Below are 23,259 nucleotides of genomic sequence, written 5' to 3'. Positions count from 1 at the left end.
GCTTTTTGGCAGTATTCTTTTTGTTTTAATTTTTTTGTTGTTGCTTTTGTTTTTTAAGACAGGGTTTCTCTGTGTAGTTTTGGTGCCTGTTCTGGATCTCTCTCTGTAGACCAAGCTGGCCTCAAACTCCACCTGCCTCTGCCTCTCAAGTGCTGGGATTAAAGGTGTGCACCACCACTGCCCGACTTTGTTTTAAATTTATTTATTTTTATGTTCATTGGTGTCAGGTCCCTTGGAACTGGAATTACAGACAGAGCTCTCATGGGGGTGCTGGGAATTGAACCCGGGTCCTCTGAAAGAGCAGTCAGTGCTCTTACACTGAGCCATTTCTCTAGCTGCCTCTCAGCTTTTTAACCTTTCTTTATTCTATATATCTTTCTTTCCTTCTTACTTCATAACTGTCAGTGTGGCTGGGTGGCTGGGTGGCTGGCCCCTGGCATCCTCCTCTCCTTCTCCTTTTCTCACTCTTCCCTAGATTTCTCCTCCTATTTATTCTCTGTGCCTGGCAGCCCCACCTATCCTTTCTCCTGCCTTGCTATTGGCCATTTCACTCTTCATTAGACCAATCAAGTGTTTTAAGCAGACACAGTAACACAGCTTCACAGAGTTAAACAATGCTACACAAAAGAATGCAACACACCTTTGCATCATTAAATAAATATACCACAGCATAAATAAATGTAACACATCTTTAACTAATGTTCCACAACAGGTGTGCCTCTCAGGCCTCTGGACCAAGGACTGAGGTTGTTACCTAATCCAGAGGTCAGGAAATGAATGTGAATAAGAAGCAGTTAACATCGAAATGTGTCATCCTACTCAATAACCTAGTCAAGGCTTCCTTCATGCAGTTAGGAGGTTGCCCAACTCTGGAGGTCCTCAAGGTCCTTTTTCAAAGTAGTTTAGGTTTTAGAGCTGGGGAGGTAGCTAAATTGGGAGAGTGCTTGCCAACATGCACAAAACCCTAGGTGCAGTCTCCAGTAATCCCAGCACTAAGGAGGCAGAGGCAGAAGGGTCAGAAGTTCAAGGTCATCTGTAGTGGACAGCTGTTCTGTCTATGACCTTGAAGCACTGCCCCTAGAGATGTGGCAGGAAACTACTCTACCTGCCCATGACCTTGAAGTACACTCGGGGCGTGACCTCTCGGTGAACCTCAAGACCTGAGATGCATGTAGGTATCACTCTTCGCTCCCTGTGGGGCTTAGATTTGGGACTGACTCAGGCAGCCAGAACAGCATTCCAAAACCTGTGTCAATTCTGTTCTGTACAGTGAGTTTTCCCGATTAATAAATTCTTTTGTACTTTAAACAAACTCGGTGGATTTCTCATTATAGTCATTCTTGAGTGAGTTTGAGACCAGTGTGGGGTGTGTAAGGCCTGTCTCAAACAACAATGACGATGATACTTCCACTACTACTGCTGCTGATTTTGGAATGTTAAAAATCTTTGGCCGTTTTGGGGGGCAGCGGCGGCGGCGGCGGCGGGCGGCGGCGGCGGCGGCGGCGGCGGCGGCGGCGCACGCCTTTAATCTCAGCACTCAGGAGGCAGAGCCAGGCAGATCTCTATAAGTTTGAGGCCAGCCTGGTCTACAGAGAGAGTTCCAGGACAGTTACACAGAGAAACCCTGCCTCAAAAAATAAAAAAGACCTGTGGCACTAAAAGACAAGCAGTCTCAGATATCGCTAGCATGAATGCAAATCTGTAAAACAAACAAATAGAGTCCAAGTCCTCGGTAAAGGCAATTCAACGAAAGGTATTGAATTGTATCCAGCCGGCCCAAAATTCATACACTGCTGAAGTCCTGACCCCCAATCTGAGTACACCATATTGGAGATAAGGTCTTCGGGGAAGTAACTAAGCTTGAAAGAGGTCCTAAAGTATGGCCCTAACCTGATGATGTTCTGGTAGGAGGAAGCGTCCTCTAAAAATATTCTCTCTCCTCCCTCTCCTCTCCATATATACAGAGAGGAGAGGCTACATGAGGGCATAGCAAGAAGGTAGACATCTACAAGTCAAGAAAAACCAAATTCTAATGCAGACATCCTGTGAACCTGAGTTCACCGGGTTCACAGGATTGGACATCTTAGAATGGTCACCAGTTGTTGCCCAGCAAGCCTGAACCTGCAGCATTGGGCTCTTTCCCGCCGTAACTGTAAGGGCTGCTTCTGAAATATTGGTCTCTTCTTTTCCCACCACAAAAATAGGAATATCTTTTCTTTTTCTGTTTTTCAGTTTTCCAAGGCAGGGATTCACTGTGCAGCCCTAGCTGTCCTGGATCTCACTCTGTAGACCAGGCTGGCCTTGCACTCACAGAGATCCACCTGCCTGTGCCTCCTGAGTGCTAGGATTAAAGATGGACACCCAGCAGATTTTAAACTTTTTATTACATATACATGCATAAGTGTAGAGGGTACATGCTCCACAGTGCATGTGTGGAGGTCAGAGAACAACTTACGGTGTCTCTTCTGTCTTTCCACTATTTGGGTCCCAGTGATCAAATTCAAGTCATCAGGCTTGGTGGCAGTTTAACCTATTGGGCCACCTGCCAGCCCTCAAAAGAGCTGTGTAATATGCTCCCTGTAAAGAACAGACGTAATTCAAGAGTACCTGAACTAAACAGAGAGAACCTTCTCTTTCCTAGCTTCCATTACTTTATTTTTTTTTCATTTTTATTTATATGTATATGTAGTTGGAGTTTTCCTGGTCCCACCCGGCTCGCAGCCACTCAGACCCAAATAAACATGCAGACACATATTAATTAAAACTGTTCAGCCATTAGCTCAGGCCTACCATTGACTAGCTCTTACACTTAAACTCAGCCCATTTCTGTTAATCTATATGTCGCCACATGTTCTGTGACTTTACCTTTTGCCTTTACATGCTGCTCCCTGGATGGCAGGCTGTGATTGTCTCCTGACTCAGCTTTCCTGTTCTCAGAATTCTCCTCTCTCTTTGCCTATACTTCCTGCCTGGCTACTGGCCAACCAGCACTTTATTTATTAGCCAATCAGAACAACACATTCACAGGATACAGATATCCACAACATGTGTATATGTGTGCCTGCTTGACTCTATGTCTACCTAACAGGTACAGCTTTGGTGGAGGCCAGGAGGAGGCGTCGAATCCACTGGAACTGCAGTCACTACGCCTGGTCTAGGTACTGGGTATCAAACCCAAGGTTCTGTGTAAGAGCAGTAGGCACTATTGACTACTGAGCCATCTCTATAGCACACCCTTTTTAATATTCTTACCTATTAATCGTATAGCCTATCCTCAATGTGAAATATGATTTTTCACTCAATACTATATAGTGAATATCTTTCAATGTCAAACTGTGAGTTAAGTATCTGAAAAGTGTAGAAACCTAGAGTAACTTTCTTTTTTTTTTAGTTTTCTATTGAAGCAAAATATATATAATAGCTTACTATTTAGCCTTTTTTCAAGTGGATATTTAATGAAGTACGTTTACAAAGTTGTACAACCATTGCCACTAAGATAAATTTAGTTTTAAGTGAAATGTAAATTACATTTGTAAATAATATGTTCAGTATGTTTTTCTTTCACTCCAGAAGCTTTTCCTGTGAAGTTCCTCTACATTTACAGCCCAAATGTTAACCTGAACAAGCAAACAAACAAATATACATGGTACATGGCCACCAACATACAACCTTGATCATGAAAATCAGTGCATATCCCCAGAGAAACCATTTTTCAAATTTACAGTTTTGATCTTTTCCCTTTTTTTGTGGGTGGAACTAACCTAACAGTATACATTACCAAATTCTCTTCAGATACCAAGTGGCATCAGGGGACCAGCTCTCTCAGCTAGGCATCTGGTCACTGTTATCTACGGTGTACCGTTTCACTGTGCTGTGATGAGGTTAGGTTAAGTTTACCAAATGCATTTTTGATTTATGACATTTTCAACTTCTATTGAGTTTCTCAGGATCGAACCCCATCTTAATATTCAAGGAACTCCTGTGAAGTTTGTTAGCCTTGTGAATCCCGAAGTGTTGGCAGGTGGGAAGTGCAGAGAAACATACAGGCTCTGTAGTCTCGGCTTAAACACTTGTGACTATGGGATTTGAGGTAAGTACTTGATCTCTCTGAGTTCCACTCTGTTAGAATCTTCTGTTTTCCTACATCTTACCTATCCGTGGAAAAGTTAACCCCTTTCTTTGCCCTGGCAAACACGGAGTTTTACAGGGGATCACACAGAAATTTGCCTACTTGGTATTATTTGAAGGATGGTGTCACATGACTTTTCTTGGGTAGATGTAAACAAACAGCTAAGCAGATCAGACAGAGAGGGCATCGATGACAGATCCAAGAAACGATTTCCCCAAGTGTAACTTGGTGAACCAACAATTTGCTGAGGTTTCTTTTTTTCCTTTTCTTTTTAAAAATTTTAACAATGGAAACAAAAACATACCTAAAAACAAAGCTTCTGGAAAAACCATTTGTTCTTCCCTTTCTTGTGCTGTTCCTTAGGCTTGACCTTGGCGCCCCTCCTGGCCTTGCTGTTTCAGAGCTGAGTCTCTAAAGGACAACAGTTTTGTCCAAGGGGATGTCCACAGAGTACCCTGCGGACATGAGGTGATTACAGTTACACACTTTCACTGCGGACATGATCTTTGATCTCATGGTGAGTTTCTTCTTGTCACTTTTCTAAGATAGAGGTCAATTCCAGACATCAGATCATGGCCATAAGGGAGGTCTGAGGACCCATTGTTAGAATTCTGCCCTTACTCCAGTTGCATGACCGCACATGCGCAGTTCAGGAGTTAAGCAATGGGTCTTTCGAATTACGTCATCAGCACCTTAAAGAGCCGTGACTCAGACCCCACCCTCTCTTGGTGTTCTGCTCTGTCTCTTCCCTCTCACCTCACCTGCTCCTTTCCCAGGCCTGGCTCTGTTGTACCCCCCCCCCACAACCCCTCTTCCTCCCAATAAAGTTCTCTGCTACTAGGCAGCTGTGGCTCATGACCTTTTCTGCCGGTAGCCAGTTCAGCCACCAGGCCATTTATCATTCATTTCACCCATCATCAATGTTCTTCACAATGACGGATTTGCATCTGGAGCATCCAGCCAGGAACAGCATCTCTTTTCCAGGTTTTATGAACTTTCCCATTTCTACGGCAAGGAGCTGGTGTGCAGCAGCTTGCTGAAGTTTCTTGCAGAAGCATGAGTTAGGGGATTCTCACTGGAGCATGGGAGAAACGTGGATCATGGGGGAGTCGTGTAGCTGCATTGGTGATCACTGGAGAGCTACATCTCTGGCGTTTCTGAGACAACTTGCTTTAGCATCATAAAAGAGTCTCCTTCCCCCAACAGCTGTCTACTGCTTATAGGATCTTGGGAAGGGGTGAGTATCTTGTGAGTCTTGTAATTTTCGTGGGATTCCTAAGTCTTACGAGGCTTCCTCTCCTTCCCGGAGGGGATGTTTAAATTTAGAGAAAATAACCACATGACACTTCACCCTTTCCTGCAGCTCTCACATTCTTTCTGCCTCCTCTTTGATGTTCCTCCTTGAGCTTTGGAGGGGGTGATACAAGCATCTGATTATTTGCATCTGCCTATGTCTGAAAATTGGATCACTGTACCTCAGCAACAGTCACTTACTGTAAGCAGTTGACCAGTTGTATGCCTCCACAGTTATCTCTCATTTCCAAAAAAGGTTTTCCTTCCCAACCAAGTCTGACAGCAGCAGTAATCTATGAGTGTAAATACAAAATAAAAAGCAGTTGGACAGGCACATCACAACTGTTTAACACAAAAATAGCAGTAGCCTCTTTCCTGGAGCCTATGGCCTCCCTAGCCACAAGTTTTTGCCCTCACATACAGTATCAAGCTTCCTCCTTTGAAGGAGCCTCAAGTCAAATCAGAAAGCACTTGGTTGAGGTTACCATACTCAAGTCACTAATGAATCAGTGGGCTTACCTTGCTTGGAATGGTGGTAGTTGTGCTGGCCATCTTTAGTTCAACTTACACAGGAAGAGAGACTCTCAATTGAGAAAATGCCTCCATAAGATCTCCCTATACACAAATCTGTAGGGCATTTTCTTAATTAGTGATTGCCTTGGGTAGACACAGTCCATTTCGGCTGGTGCCACCCTGGGACAGGTGGTGCTCGGGCATGTAAGAAAGCAGGCTGAGCAAACCAGGAGGAGTAACCCAGTAAGCAACACTCCTCCATGACCTCTGCATCAGCTCCTGCTTTGAGTTCCTGCTCTGACTTCCCTGGATGATAAACTACAAGTTGTAAGATGAAATAAATCCTTTCCTCCCACTTCTGATACTGGGATTTTTCATTCAATAACATTATGGCTTCCGGGAGTGCCTTCTTTTAAAAACTACTTTTGTCTAGGGGTGGTGAGATGGTTCAACGTTTAAGAGTGCATACTGATCTTGCATACCTTTCATGCTAGGTCTGGAGAGGCTGAGACCAGTAGATATCCAGTTTAAGGGCAGCCTGGTCTGTATAGTTAGTTCCAGGCCAGCCAGGGCTATATGGTAAGACCCTGCTCCTCCTACAAAAAGATCTTAGGTGGGCACTGTGGGGCTCTTGCCTTTATTTGATTTTTTATTTTATGTGCATTGGTGTTTTGTTTGTGTGAGGGCATCAGGTCCCCTGGAACTGGAGTTACAGACATTTGTGAGCTGTCATGTGGGTGCTGGGAATTGAACCCAGGTCCTTTGGAAGAGCAGCTGGTGCTTTTAACTGCTGAGCTATGGTGATATTTTATTTGTGCACCTCAATAAAGCTTATCTGGGGATCAGAGGAAAAAGCCAACTACTATATTAAACATAGAGGTCAGGCAGGGGTAGCACACGACTTCAATCCCAGCATTCAGGAGGCAAAGATCCATCTGGATCTCTGTGAATTCAAGTCCACACTGGGAACAGAGCCAAGTGTGGTGGCACATGCCTTTAATCCCAGTTCTAGTTAACCATAGTGTGGGAGACCAGCTCCCACATTAATTTACCCTAGGGACTCTTGAGGAATGAGGAATAAGAGATTAAGTTAGAAATAAGGAGAGAGAAAAGAGAGAGAAAACACAGGATAGACTCAGGTGGGCCTAGATCCTTATCCACTGGCCCAGAACTTTATTCCAAAGGGCTATTTATAACAATGCCAAGGGGTGGAGCAAAAGACCTCCCCCTTGCTAGATATACCCAAGTGTAGACCCTTCCAAACACCTGGCACTCAGGCCTGTGATCAAATGAACCTCTTATGCAGTCCTGGTGGGTATAACCACTAGGAAACCTTGATGGGCTCCAGCAGGTCGCTCTTCTTTATATTTTAAAAGAAAAAATTCCCCATTAAGAGCTAACAGCAATCTCCATACCTGTCACACTGCCAAATGAAGGAGTAGAGGATGACAATGTACTTTTGGGAATTGGTCTAAGATGACTACAGCAGTCTTAGCTGCATCAAGCCCTTTCTAAATAAAAAACTCTTGATGCAACTGCATCAAACGTAAGACTGCATTAGCTTCATCATTAACAGGTTAACATAATTTTAACATAAATATTGCTATACATAATTACAATTCTCTAAACTTACATCCAAAATAAACTCTTAATAGAACCATTTGAATTTCTTGCTAACAAAATATTCCATAAACTTCTGATACATTCACATCAAGATTAAATACTTTCTTAACTTCACCAAACCATGGTGCATCAATATCAATAGGTTAACATAATAACTCTAACATAAACTATACACAATTATAATTCCTACAAACCTACATTCAAAAGCAATTTCTTTTTTTAATATTTTTATTTTATAATTAATTTAATTTTACATATTGGCCACAGATTCCCCTGTCCTCCCCCTCACACCCCCAGAAGAAATTTCTTAATAGAACTATACAAAACATAACATTAATCCACTCAAGTAACAAGAAAAATTTTTTAATTAAATAGACTAAGAAATATTAACTTCCCTTTTTCTTTATAGTTTTTTAAACTAAATCTTGAACCTAGTTAGAAAAAAACCTCAAACTTTTCTATTTAAATAGTTCCATTTTTAACATAAAACCAGGTCCATAAGCAGTTCATAAATCATCACCATTGATAGAGTCTATATGTGTAAGTAAATACAAATGGTCCCATTGTAATGAAATTATTAGTGTCCATTTCATTTCTTAAGTTCAAAAAGAGTTCTGGTATCATTCCTAAAAGTTCCTCTGAATGTTCGAAATTAGGGCCTAGCTTGTCATTTGTCCTTAAGTCTTTGTATAGCTGTCAGAGTTGTAATGACTCTGAAGCAAACAGTTCCAAATATGAGAAGTCCCATAACCAAAACCTTTTTCAAGCAAGCCTCTCTGAAATTTTCGTTCAGGATTTTACAGCTTTTGCAGTCCTGGTATGTCTGTGCCTCTGATAACCAAGCTGCTCCTGTACCCCTGTGTCCTGAGGGCAGAGAGCCTCCAATCACCTCACAGCCACATGGGCTCCAGGCTCCATCATCTGCTATGAGCTGAACTGTGGCCCTCCCACAGCAACCCTAGCTCTGGGAGAGTCCCATTACTTGCTTCACTGATGGTCCAGTGTTCAGCACCCTGGATCCCAGAAATCCTCCAGATGATGTCCTGTTGCACCACTAGATGTAGCTGCGGGGCAACTCCATGGTTCCAGCCACGCCTTGCTGCTGGGAGCTTGGCTGTGTCTCAGCAGTTCCTGCAGAGATCTGGTCTGGTTGCTCATCCTGGAACACTCAGCAGGTCCTGCAGAGCCCCAGTCTGGCTGTTCAGCATGGAGCACAGCTCTAACCTCCACAGCTTCCTGGGCTCCTGGGTGTCTCAGCTGGTTGTCAAGTGCTAACACTGTTCAACTCTTGGCCCCTAGAAGCAATATGGTCTCTGCAGTGTCTCCATTGCTCATTGCTTCCTGTTCACCTTTCCAGAGTTAAGTCAAGCCACTGGGCTCTCCAAGCCACTGCCTGCTGTTCACCTTTCTCAGGGCATGGCATCTCAAAGGTTGCAGAACCTCACTGCTCTCGTTGTCTCAGGAGTTTTAGCTGCACATACTCTGCTGCTGTTTTCTGAAGCTGGCAGTCTCTGAAGCTGCTTTTTGTTGTTATTAGTGGCTTTTGGAACTGCCAAGTTTGAAGTCTGCTATGGACACTGTTTTCTGCATCCCAGGTTCCTTCACAGCATAATCCCTTTATTAAACCTTTACCATGTCCCTGGACCTAAAGCTGTATACTTATACCTAAAGCTTATGCTACCCTAAACCTATATTTCTCAAACTAAATTTATGACTTACTTTAAAAACCTTACCTAAGTCTTACTTAAGCCAACACAATAAACTTACATTCTATAGGACTGCTTTATAAACCTTAATATCTGGAAGCGATCTCTTAACTATTATCACTTTACATATTACAGAACTAACTTAATACTAGAGCAAATATCTATAAGAGATTTTGTAATACCTAGAAAAGATTTTTTAGTTAAACTATTAACAAGACCAGAAGTACCAAATCATTCCTAAAGTTCAGAGTTTATAGTCTCCTGACAGTTTGAAACAAGATTTGTCAATGGCTCTCTCAACCCTGGTTTAGTGAGTGCTGTCATTATGAGGTTGTAACACTTGTTGCTAGGGGGCTCTCTCATGACAACATAACTCCCCAATGTCCCCTTTCCCACTGAGTTCTCTCAGCCATTCCAGAACCAGCAGAGATGCTCAGCGACAGGTTTCCTTTTTTTTCAAGACAGGGTTTCTCTGGGTAGTTTTGGTGCCTATCCTGGATATCATTCTGTAGACTAGGTTGGCCTTGAACTCACAGAGATCCGCCTGGCTCTGCCTCCCAAGTGCTGGGATTAAAGGCATGTGCCACCACCACCCAGCCAGCAGACGGTTTCTAACTAGAAGCTGTCCCTTTACCCAAATACATAACAGCTCCCCTAAGTGCTTCAATTCAGTTTTACTTCACTCAGTTGCCACTGAAGCCTCACCTCAAGGCATGGATGAAATTCCCGTATTTAACTGCCATAAAGCTCTTAGCAAAAACTTCGTGTGTGGCTATTAGGCAATATGAGGCACTGTTTCAAACCTGCATTGATAACCCATTTCCCAGGCTGCCTTTTGGGTAAGCTAGCAAACTTCCTGTTTCTGTTACAGTAATAGATATCATGGTTTTGCTTTTCCAACAGGAGATTTTTCTTCCCTAAGCTTGCTTTAGGATGCGTGTGCCACGGTTTAAAAAGTATACCTCTCCAATTAGATCTTTCACTTGACCCATTCCTGATCAGATTGTGTCTGTTTGTCTGCACACACTCAGATGTCGGCTTATTGCCAGAGGAAAAAAACCTTCAAGGCTTCACTCTCTCTCCTCACCGGGAGAGTGAGGGGTGAGTGAGGGAAACCGAAAGCACTTGAAACAAATCTTTTTTTCAGAAAGGTCTTTTCCCTGATAGAAAAGAGAGCTTTGCTCCTGGGTAGTTCTCCGTCCTGTCCTGGCTCGGGTCTTCCCCCAGATAGTGTCCCTGACACAGCAGTGCAGCTGCAGTTCCAGCTCGGCTTCATTGCTTTCTCCGTCCAAAAATCAGAATTATATGCCTTTCTGATGGGGTTGATGGATTTTTTTGAACCTCTCAACGTAGTTACTGACTCTCAGTATGCTGAAAGAGTGGTCTTACACATTGAGACTGCAGAATTTACCCCTGATGAGATTTAATTAAAACAGAATTAATTTTGCTATTTATTCAGTTACAAGAAATAATCAGAAATAGGAATCATTCGCTATATATAACTCACATCCGATCCCATACAGGTCTGCCAGGCCCTCTAGCATAAGATAATGACAGGATTGATAAACTATTTAGGAAATGTGCTGGAGGCCTCAGAATTTCATTAAAAAAAATCATGTTAATAGTAAGGGTTTAAAAAAGGATTTTTCCATAACCTGGCAAGAAGCCAAGGAAATTGTAAGGAAAAGTCCTACTTGTTCTTTTTACAATCAAACTCCACTACCAGCAGGATGTAACCCAAAGGGTACTCAGAGGAATGAAATCTGACCGATGAATGTGTTTCATTTTGTAGAATTTAGAAAATTGAAATATGTATACCACACCATTGATACCTATTCAGGATTTCAATGGGCAACTGCTCTGAATTCCAAAAAGGCTGATTCTGTAATCCTGCATTTGCTAGAAGTTATGGCCATCATGCATATACTTATACAAATTAAACTGACAATGCTCCAGCATATGTCTCTGGTAAAATGAAACAGTTTTAACAGTTTTTTGCTTATTACAATATGAAGCATATTACAGTATATCACATAATCCTACAGGCCAAGCAGTTATAGAAAGATCAACTAGAACTCTAAAGGATATGCTTAATAAACAGAAAGGAGCAACAAAACCTCCCAGAAATAGATTATATAATGAATGCTCTGTTAATTTTGAATTTTCTCAGTGCTAATGAGAAAGGAACAACAGCTGCAGAGAGACATTGGATAACAGAAAAAACTACAAAATTAAATCAGCCTGTATATTTTAAAGATGTGCTGACCTCAGAATGGAAACCAGAATATGTATTACACTGGGGATGAGTTTTTGCTTTTGTTTTTACAGGAGAAGAAAAACTATGGATACCATCAAAATTGATAAAGGTTTGATGTGAACAAGAGAAACCTCTTAATTAGAAGAGGTGATAATTCATCAACCACCATGACCATTCAATTTAAAGTAACTTATACCACTAATAAATGCTTTTCATTTAATCAGATATTGTGGTGGTATTCTAATTGTACTGAAATGTGATTTTAATTGTATGTTAATAAATAAAGTTGCCTGGGGGTCAGAGCTATTAGAGCCATAGACAGAGTGTGGCGGTGGTGGCACACGCCTTTAACACCATAGATCTCTGTGTGTTCAGGGATACAGCCAGCATTGGAGACATATGCCTTTAAGACCTGGGGGGGCTGTACATACAGACAGTGATGAGGCAGTCACGTGTTCGGGTTTACAACCAATGAGAAGGCAGAATGACTGTGAAACGACTTACACACAGGGAAATAGCTCTCTTTCAGGAAGCTAGGACCACCGCAGGAGGAAGAGTGAGATTTTAGCTCTGAGCTCTGACCTCTTGGCTTTCTCTTTTACATTGGTTCTGTGTTTCTTATTTAATAAGACGGTTGGTTACATCAACAAGATATAACTTGTCAAAAGGGAACCTCCACAAAGTTAGGGTTGCAGAAGGGCTTTTGTTTTTGTATTTCAGGAGAATGAAAGCTAAAGAATTGGAAGAACACTGGACAAATGAGACATCTGAAGAAAAAGGACAAAATCATCCAGAATAAATGTCCCAAGAAAAAGAGCAAATTGGCCTATTGGTATATCACATATAAAATTTCATAAGTCTTCCTTAAATGTTTGTTTCTGCTGTTCTATATAGACACATAACTTAAATAGTCTTTATGTGGTCCCAGTTCAATTAAAAATTAAAGCTGAATTTGGAGTTGAAACATGGCTCTCTCCTTCTCTAAACACAAGCATGCTTGTTAAAAGAAAATGCAAAATCTCTGTATCATGTCAGAAGAGCTATTTGATATGGGACAGAAGAAAAACCGAAATTAAGTAACTATTCTATAGCCACATATCTCATTATTCTTTGGTTTTATTTTGACTCTTTAAAACCTTTCTTAATGTTTGAATTTTATATCAAAATTTGTAATATATATATTAAGCTTTTATCATGATATTAATGGTTATAGAGAGTACTAACTAATTCTAGAAAAAAGACGTTATCTAGCTTCCTGTACATGTTTTTGTATTTGAGTCTCTATTAGTTTTCTGCAGGGAATCATGACCAGGCCTAACAGCAAATTTGAAGCCTCCAAAATGATGATGGGGTCCCACAACAACGATTCCATCAGGATGATGACAACACCACTAAGCTGACAAACATCACCCGAAGATGTTTTGGACTACAAACTGATTAGGACAATCTCAAGATAGCTGGCTGAGATGATCCAGCCTCACAGACTACTTGAACAAGGACTTGAGATAAGCCCTGCACTTTCACATTATGCAGAGATTGGACAACAAGTGATACAGCTACCTCTCCCAGGACTTCACAATTAACTCAAAATTTTTCTTTTCAGGATCCCCTAAAGATGCCTTCATCCACAAACAGCAGGAAGTAATTTTAAGAACACAACGTCCACATTCCCAAGAGGTAGTGTGGGTGGTTTTTGATTGTTCAATGGGTTATGGATAATTGTCATTGTTTAGGATGGTTGGTTACAAGTTATTAATTGTTAATGGTCAGGAAAGAAGTTAAACAAAGGAAATTAGATTCAGGATTCTTGTTTGGAAAAAAAAGAGGATATAGATAAGAGGTAGATTAGTGAACCTACTCTGAAAAGAAAAAAGGGGAAGATATAAATATGATAAGATAAAAAGGTAGATTATTGAATCTACTTTTAGAAGGCAACTACTAGTTTTAAATATTTTACATTGTATTGGATTTTTATATATTGATACAAATTTGAGATTGATTTTGTTAGAAAATACTGTATATATATTTCTAATCTTGTTCAAGGTATTGTACCTATACAGTTCATTTAACAATGTAATGCAGTTTTCTAGTCCTTGAAAATTATTACCAACTATTTAGGATAATAAAGAAATACAGGTTAGTAGTTAGTCATTACAATTGAACTTGTAGTCATATTAGGTATGTTTTCAAGGTCAAGCAGCGATATATTCTAGATAGACAAGTCATCTTCCAATCACTTCAGAGATCTACATAATATGGCATTTAAGATGTTTTAATAACAGGTTTTTTTTTTCTTTTTTTATGACAAGGAGACATGCCTGCTCCTGGCAGTACCAACCTATTTCAGAGAAGATATGGACATTGAAGAAACTCCATATAGAGTTACTTTCTTTGTGGCAAAAGTTAGCCTCTGAGCAAGAAAGTGCCTCGTGTCAACTGCTAACAGTATGCTGTCAAAAATGGGCAAGCAGGACACAAAAGAAAAGACTGCTGATCCTTGCTAAGACAAGGACAGCCCTTCAAAATATCCTGCTTCACAGATGAGTCTGTCTGATATGCTAGGCCTGTAGGCTGAAGGTGGATGCCCCAGTGTTGCAGAGAAACCTTGGGTGACTGTGCAGGCAGCCAGTTGTTTCTGTCATTCCTCACATGTTTTGGAAGTTGCTTGTTTGCACTTCTTGTTTAACTAGGTAATATTATTATTCCCTTCTCAGGTCTCTGAGGGAGTTGAAGATTCGATAGTTATAGTTTTCCTTGTTAACAATTTCAGAAAAGAAACTCACTAATGAGGTGTAAAGTGTATAAGTTTGTAAGACATCAAAAGATAGTTTTGGTAATACAAGTTAGGATAGAAAGTGATTTAAATACATTTTGGATTCACCAAGATAGGAGAGAGAATGGAATATTTTTTCTCAATTTGTCAAATGCAAATGGACTAGACATTGTGGATATATTTATTGCCTGTATATATTGTATATAGTTATTGTACTTATTGTATATAGTTTTTTATATTAGTTATAACTTTTATTTATTTTAGACAAATGTGGTGATACTTTATTTGTGCACCCCAATAAAGCTTATCTGGGCATCAGAGGAAAAAGCCAGCTACTATACTAAACATAGAGGTTAGGCAGTGGTAGCACACACCTTTAACCCTAGCATTCCAGAGGCAGAAATCCATATGGATCTCTGTGAATTCAAGGCCACACTGGGAACAGAGCCAGGTATGGTGGTACAGGCCTTTAATCCCAGCATTGGTTAACCATCGAGGTCTGGAGGTCTGGACAGACAGACAGGGCGTGATCTATAGCTGGATGAAGAGGAAGTAAGATGACAGAGCACAGAAAGGTATATAAGGTGTGAGTGTACAGGAAGTAACTCTCTTGGGCTGAGGATTTCCTAGTGGTAAGAACATGGATATCTTATTTCTGTTTCTCTGATCTTTCACCTCAATATCTGGCTCCAGGTTTTTTTTTTTTTTTATTATTGATAAGGTCATTTAGCAATTTGTCTTACAACGAGCCTTCTCTAGCCCCAGGGGCTGTTGCCTTTAATCCCAGCATTCAGTAGTCAAAGGCAGGTGGATCTTTGCAACTGTGAAGCCAGCCTGGTCTACAAAGAGAGTTTCGGGCTAGCCAGGACTACATAGTGAGATCTTGTCTCCAAAAACGAATTACATTTATTTATTTTTGTGTTTCTGTATGAGTGTGGAGAGCAGAGGACAACTTGTAAGAGTCAGTTCTCTCCCTCCATCATGTGGCTCCTGGGGGGGGTCACACTCAGGTCCTCAGGCTTAGTGACAAGTGTTTTAAACACTGAACCATCTCACCAGCCCAGAGGAGTGCCTTTTCCCTCCTCTGCAGGATACCTTTGTTCACAGTCTAGATGTTGGGTGTTCTTTACAGCCAGGTGGTGGTGGTGTATGCCTTCAATCCCAGTGGAGTCAGGAGGATCTCTCTATGAGTTTTAGGCTAGCCTGGTCTACAAAGTGAGAACTAGAACAGCCAGAGCTTTTACATAGAGAAATCCTGTCCCAAAAACTAAAACAAATAAGATATTTATTTATTTAATGTGTGTGTGTGTGTGTGTGTGTGCGCGCGCGCGCGCTATGTGTGTGTACCTGTGCCTTCAGTATTTGCATAGGCCAGAAGAAGGCATTGGACCCATGGACGTGGAGTTACAAGCAGCTGTGAGCTGCTTGAGTTTTGCATGAGCTGCATTGGTTCTGTGAAGTGACCCAGGTCCTCTAAAAGAACAGCAAGTGCCCTTAATCTGATTGCCCCTGATTAACCTCTGTTTCAATTACCCATTATTTATTTCAATCAATATAGCCTGTGTAAAAACCAAATGGAAGTACAATTGGTTCTGATGCCCTTAACTCAGCTCTCTGCATCAGTGATTGTGAAATGAGTGGCCCCTAACTGTTATCAGTTCTCTGGGGGTGGGCAGTGTCTGTATGCAATACTGATTTGGATGTGACACAATGTACTTCACCCATTGGTTACTTGCACAACAAATAAGTAAAAAGGTTTTCGATGGGCTTGTGGCAGTGTCCACAGGCAAGCATGTGTTTGCATCCTCGCTGGCATGTACAGGCGTGTGCAGTCTCTCAATTTGGAACATGCCTCACATTTTTGGTGACTATAAGAATATCATAATATTTTGTGGGAATGTTGGTAGCTCCAGCTACTTCCCAGCCTGTGGTGGCTCCCTGGGGCCAGCAAAGCGGGGATTTAAGAAGGCAGCTCCACGTAGTTTATCTGGTAGATAAAAGGTTTATTTTGGGGTAACTTACAACCAGTAAAAGGGTTGGTTAATGGGTCTGGGAGAGGTGAGGTGCAGTCCAGCATGGTTCTCTGGAAAACTCTGACTTGGTCTGCAATTCAGCATCCAGGATCATGAGGAGCCAAGGGGGCCGTCATGGACAAATCAGGTCTTAAGGGTTCTGGTCTGGGCCACATCCCAGGGGCAGGTCATAGGTAGGCATGGTAGTTACCGGATGCCTCCCTGGGGTGGTGCTTCAAGGTCAAAGCTGGAACAGCTACCCACTACAGGCAGACTTTAGATAAAGAGCCTTCAGTGGTCTCCGAGCGAAGATGGTTTGTATTTTGGTAAGCGCATCTGCTTCCTGATCTCCCAAACTCCATGAGTTATGTATGGGCTGCCATATGGAAAACTACTGACTCAGGTTGAACTCCATAATATCTGCCGTCTCCATGGTGGTGGAGCCAGCACCAGCCGGTTCTTTTCTCACTGGGCCATCCATAAAGTCAGACCTCCGAATACAGCCCAACAACCGTCAACGGAGATTGTCACGGGGTAGATCTCATGAATTGGCACTGTCCAGGCTGCTCTTATCTCAGCCCACAGGCTACGCTTTCCTTCTCTCTCCAGCCACATGGTGTCAGTGTTCCTTTGCGTTTGGACAGCCACCCGGTCCTGTCCGGTGCCCTAACTTAGGCCATCCATGTAGCAGGCATCTATAGGCAGCTGGCGTTTCTCTTAGCACTTTATCTGTCTTAGCTTTTGGGTCAGTTACTGGGGGAGGTTCAGAAGCTCGAAAGGACGCCGGTCCTAGCTCAGCCTGCACGGCATCAGCGTCAGGACTTGCAAACACACACCCACACCACAGTACTTGCCTGCCACCTTCGGCAAGTTTGAGTCTGTGCTGCTGGAGAGAGAGTTGTGGCCTCCTGTCAGATCAGCAGCCTTCACTGCTGTTGAGGTGACGGGTCCCACCTTCTGAAACGTTCCACCCTCATCAGGAATTGCTGTTCTAGCACTGTGTACTGCTTCCTTCCCTTTCCATGACGGGGACCCAAACCCTATTAGAACTGTTTGCTTAGGCTGGTTTTTCTCCATAGTCTCCTGAACGTCTGGTGGTTTCTAACACAAATGATCTTGCGAGGAGCTTATTCAGTAGTCTCTTGAGCCATTTATTTATTTTGGTACCAACCACACACTTATCTTTTAACTAAGCTGTTGTGTGTGATATGCGTTTTACTGGGAAGGAAAAAAACATCCTGCTAGGAATTTCCCAGCGGAGCTTGGCCCTTGTGCATTGTGTGGGCTGACTGTCCATCCTAGTTCCTTGAGGTGCACACCTGTAAGTCCCCCAGGGATTAGTCCTATGTGGAGTGAGAGTTTTCACAAAGAGGAGGAAGCAGGAGAAGAAAACAAGGTCCTGGGCCTCCTTCCCTGTCCAAATAGACAGTGTACTCTGAAGCACTTCTGAATGCAAGGTGGCCTTGGGAATTCAGCAACCAAGAGAATTAAAAAAAAAATGTATTAGCAAGGTCCAACACAATATGAAAAGATCCCACGACTTTCTCAGTTGTCCTGTCAAAAGAACAATGTTGGGCACAGTGGTGTAGATGGGGTGACTACCTTATTTAGCTCTCTAGCCACAGCCTTCTCCAGGAGCTGTCTGTCATCTCGGGCCACACACCAAGCTGTAGAGAGGCTTTGGGTTGGGCGAATAACCTCTAATCTTTCCAGCTCTTAAGTTCTGCAGTTTCAGCATAGACTTCCAAGCAGTCGGTACTACTTGACGTTTATAGGTCTATGGGGGCAGGAACTTCACAGGCTCCTTCCGGTCTTGCCCATTCTCAAATGGCTGCCTTTACATTTTATACTCTGAGATGAAACTCTGCAATGGTGGTATGCAGGGTGTGCTCCAGCAGCAGCAGCCACCCTTGGTATATTCTCTTGCAGAGAATTAAAATAAAAAAAATCTGGTTGTAAGTCATTTTCTTTTCTTATCTTTTTTGTCTCTTTGAGATAGGGTTTCTCTGTGTAGCCTTGGCCATCCTGGAACTTCCGCTAGAGACCATGCTGGCCTCAAACTCACAGAGATCAGCCTGCCTCTGCCTCCTGAGTGCTTGGATTAAAAGTGTGCACCACCACTGCCTGGCACCTAAGGCATTTTCTTAATTAGTTATTGATGGGGAAGGCTGGCAAGCCAGTAAGCAGTACCCCTCCATGGCCTCTGCATCAGCTCCTGTTTCCAGGATCCTTCCCTGTTTGAGTTCTTGTCCTGACTTCCTTCATTGATGGACCATGCTGTGGGAGTGTAAGCCTAATAAACCCTTTCCTCCCCAACTTGCTTTTTGTTCTGGTATTTTCTCACGGCAATAGAAATCCTAAGACGCACACTTAGTTCTCTTCATCTGCACCATTTGATCCCCACCGGCATCCGTTGCTGCCATTGCTCTTGGCACTTTGGAGTTACTATCATGTTCCAGTAGCCACTGAAGCCTGAGCCTTTTGTTCATGAGTAAGGAACCAATAAACCTGCGATTTAGCGTGGAGCCTCTACTCACCGTGTGGACCCTGTGGCAGGCAGCCGTGATCGCTAAATCAAAAGAACAGTGGGGACTGTTCCTCTCTCTATAAAGGGGATACAGCAGGGTTCACCTGTGACTACATATCTCCCACTCCTTTCATCCTTGTGCTCTTCTCCATTTGTCATAACTTTCTGTCGTGGGCCACTGTTGAGGGTCCCACAAGTGCGGAATCGTCCTTTTCCCCTTCCGCTGAGGGCTATTTTTAATCACTCCTCCCACACTCTTTCCCCGTCACCATCCGATGCATCCCTTGGCTTCTGCACCAGTAGCTTCTCTTGTTGCTATGACCAAAGAGATGACGAGAAGCAACTTAAGGAAGAGGCATGGTGGCAGAAGCGTCGGCGCTGGCTCACACTGCAGTCGGGAAGCAGAGGAAGAACAGGAGACCGGGCTGGACTACGGAACCTCAAGGCCCGCCCCCAGAGACCCGCCACCTAAAGGTTCCTCAGCCTTCCCACACAGCGCTACCGGCTGCAGACAAGTGTTCAAGCAGGTGATCCTTTGGGAGGGGGTAGTTCACACTCAAGTCACACTAGGTTACAAGGTTTTAGATCCCGAGGAGATCTCTTTAGCATAGATCTAACTGGTGATCTCTCTCTTTTTTGGGGGTGGGGTGGGGTGGGTTTTGAGACAGGGTTTCTCTGTGTGGCCCTGGCTGTCCCAGAACTCTCTCTGTAGACCAGGCTGGCCTTGAACTCAGAGATCTGTGTGCCTCTGCCTCCCAAGTGCTGGGAGTAAGCCTGGCTTGTGAGCTCTATTTTTGTTGTTTTGTTTGTTTGCTTGCTTTTTGTTTTTTACATCCCCTAGAGTTATAAGAGACAGAAAGCCAGTACCGCCCCCCCCCCACCATACTTTTTATTTATTTTTCTGATTTTCCTGCCGAATAAGAGGCTAACACAGAGAATAGCACTGGCAGGTCTTTCCGGGTCTATTCCTCCTATACACAGGCAAGTTTGCTGTGGGCCTCAGTTGAGTCTCAGTCATTTATTTTCCCACCCACACCAACAGCCATGCCACAGCAACCCCCATGTGCTGTGTTTAGAGACTTCAGTATAGCTGCTGGTCATCAGTCATCTGTGAGGCATCCATGACCTTATCTGGTAGATCCCATCCGTCCAGGAGACATGCCATCCCACACCACTTGAAGGAAGGGAGCCACTCTGGCCTTCTGCCCCAGAAGCCCCAGCACTGGAGGCTCCACTTTGGTTTCCTGTCTCGTCACCCACAGAGGGAGACCTAGGGCGACTCCTCTCAAGCTCACCTTTGGTTCTGTTGGTCTCTGGGCGCCTACTGTGTTTGCATGTGTAAACAATTATCTATTTACCGGAGACAAGGTACCAAAGACAGGCCGAAGAAAATACTCCATCCAAGGCTAGAGCTAAAGTTTTTTTTGGGGGGGGAGGGGGGAATATATACAGGAAAACAGGTGAGGGGTTACAGGAGAAAGAGAGCCCCAGGCAGATGTGTCACTCAAAAGCATCTCAGCTCAGGTGATGCCCTGTTCCACCAAAGCACTTCCTTACACAAGTTCCTTACACAATCAGGCAACTCCACAGAAGAGCCCTCCCCCACCATCCTTGATCCTCCTTGATAAACCCAAGGCAGGGCTTCATGAATCTCAAGTCTGAGCTTCCTGAGCCTCCTAAGTGTTCTGTTTCTGGAGTCTTAGGACTCCCCCTCCACTTTCCTTCATCGCGTAGCGAATGTTTCAATCCAGAGGAAACAGCTAGGGAACGGAGAGCAAGGGAATTGGCACGTGCAGATCATCTTTCTCGAAGCCCAGCATGGTGCTTCAAACTCCAACTTGACATCACGCCCTTGCAGAGTCAGCTCCAGGTTAGGCAGCCTGTGCAGTCACAAAGGGTCTTCATGCTTGGGAAGCCTCACTGATTGGCTTAATACTCTGTTGTGGCTGAAAACTCCTAAAATGTTGGAGAGATGGTGCAGTGGTTAAGAACACTCACTGCCCTGCCAGAGGATCTGAGTTCAGTTTGTAGCACCATTGTTGGGAGACTCATAACCACTTGTAAGACCAGCTCCAGGGCATCAGGCCAGCCTCTTCTGGCTTCTGCGGCTACCAGAACTCATATGGACACACACCTTGGCAGATACACACAAATAAATAAAAATAACTCTTTAAAGAAATAAACAAATAAGGCAGGCATTGGTGGAGCATGCCTTTAATCCCAGCACTCCAGTGGCAGAGGCAGGTGGATCTCTGTGAGTTCGTGGCCAGCCTGGGCTACAGAGCGAGATCCAGGACAGTCAGGGCTACACAGAGAAACCTTGTCATGAGAAACCTAAAGCAAAACAAAACAAAAAAATAAAACATTTTTCTAATAATCTCTATATCATTTTCATTTTACACCAAGCCTTATAAGTTACATAGCTAGAATACTGGGTGAAAGCTTTGCCCTCCAAAGAATCTTTTACTTCCCTCAAGAAAATATAAATTAATGATTTATTAGTTAATCACTTTTCTGGCTCCCAAATGTGCCAGGTGATATTTCAACATACTATTTAAAAATAAGGCCTGAGTGTAGTGACACCCCTTTAATGCCAGCACTTGGGAGGTGGAGGCAGGCAGATCTCTGAGTTCGAAGCCAGCCTGGTCTACAGAGCGAGTTTCAGGTCAGCCAGGAAACCCTGTATCTAAAAATAAGAAAAATAAATAAAACAAACAAAACAGGGTCTTTGGGATGGCTCTGTGGTTAGAGGCATTTGCTGCCAGTCGTTACTGAGTTCAATCCCCAGGCTGCACGTGGTGGACCGGAAGGAGAGCACCAATTCCTGAAAGTTGTCCACTGACTTCCACAGGTGTAAACATACACACATACATGTACACGCACACATATACACGTGCGCGCGCACACACACACACACACACACATAAACACACGCACGCACGTGTGCGCACTTCGCGGGCACGAGATAAATAAATGTAATTAAAAAGGAAAAAAAACTGCTGGAGGAGGTAGAGCTTGAGCAGCTCACTTGAGCTCCCAGATTCAATGTCTGGTAGCAGCAAAATAAACACAAGCAATGAGCTTTCCCCAGTCCTTTTTTTCCTCTATGGCTAAACTTAAATAACTCTCTCGTGGGGCTGGAGCCCTCGACTGTGGCGTTCTAACACGCCACTGCTTCTATTCAGGACCCAGGCTCCCTTCACCAGCTGCCTCCCTGGGAGGACCACCTGAGTTCCATCCCCATGGTGGAACCGGAAAACCGGCTTCCACGAAGTGTTCTTTGAGCTCCTCAGTGGCGTCACACACCCCACCCCGACAAATAATAAGATAAAATACAATTTTACAAAACGTTAAGCCGGGCAGTGGTGGTGCACGCCTTTAATCCTAGCACTTGGGAGGCAGGGGTGGACGATCTCTGTGGGTTTGAGGACAGCCTGGACTACAAAATGAGTTCCAGGAGAGTTAGGACAGTTATACCGAAAAACCCTGTCTCGAAAAACAAACAAACGAACAACAACAACAAAAAAAAAAAAAAAAAAAAAAGTTATAACTGGCTTCCTGGGGCAAGTGCTGTGTGTGGGAGCCTAAGCAGAAGAGTGAATAACCAGTCACTCAAATCTTTCTGCTGCCTCTGCCTCCCAGCGAGGCCACCGCTTGGCAAAACTTCCTCTTTTCTTTCAAGTACCAGAGAACAGCAGAGTTTTGGGTCTTTAAAACGTGTTCCTACAGACTTCTATTTCCGGGCTACGGTTTATTGTTGTATGAACTATAAATTTGGGCTCGTCCGGGATTTGAACCCGGGACCTCTCGCACCCTAAGCGAGAATCATACCCCTAGACCAACGAGCCACGTAGGTCTAGGCGCCTGGTCCATTTTATGACCATTGAGGCGTCTTGGGGCGGGACCTGAAGGACTGGGCTGGAAGGAGAGTCGGATTTCAGACCCGCCCTGAAAGGGTGAATTCAGACCGTAGTTACCGAGGGACTCCATCGTTCTGGTCCCTCTCCATCACCAGCCAAGTGAGGATCCCTAGTCCGCCCGTGCGGTTTTCCCTTGATCTTGGCCCGCGGATGCTACTCGGTGTTTGGCAGGCGATTCGCGCTGCCCACGTGGCAGCCCGCGCTCTGGAGGTCGCAGTCACCGAGCAGGACAGACGGTCCTCCCAAGATCCCGGCGGCGGCTGCGTGGAGGCTCCTAGAACTCCAGATCGGACCACGCAGCCGGCGGTGAGGCACCCAGGGTGAGGCGCCCTGGGGTGTAGCGAGCCCGTGTAGCACTTCCCGCTTGTGTGTTCCGCCTCGCCCTCCAGCGAGGCCAAGACCTAGATGAGAGCGGGCGACTACCGGTGTGGACCAGAGGCAGGTGCTGAGAGCCGCCAGCCTGCCGGCTGGAGAAGCCGCACGTCGCACGCGTGGCCTCCGGCCGA

At 43.9% G+C, this 23,259-nt stretch overlaps 1 non-coding gene and 1 pseudogene across 1 annotated transcript; both read right to left on the bottom strand.

Annotated features, from left to right (window-relative positions):
• Positions 1–4,433: 4,433 nt before the first annotated feature.
• Positions 4,434–5,132, bottom strand: LOC114695880 (annotated as a pseudogene).
• A 17,477-nt stretch (positions 5,133–22,609) lies between these two features.
• Positions 22,610–22,681, bottom strand: Trnap-agg. The gene has a single exon. It is a non-coding gene; the product is annotated as a tRNA-Pro (tRNA).
• Between the last annotated feature and the right edge of the window lie 578 nt (positions 22,682–23,259).

Source organism: Peromyscus leucopus, chromosome 6 (genome assembly GCF_004664715.2).
Source record: "Peromyscus leucopus breed LL Stock chromosome 6, UCI_PerLeu_2.1, whole genome shotgun sequence".
NCBI lineage: Eukaryota > Metazoa > Chordata > Mammalia > Rodentia > Cricetidae > Peromyscus > Peromyscus leucopus.
This window is presented reverse-complemented; position numbering and strand designations above follow the sequence as displayed.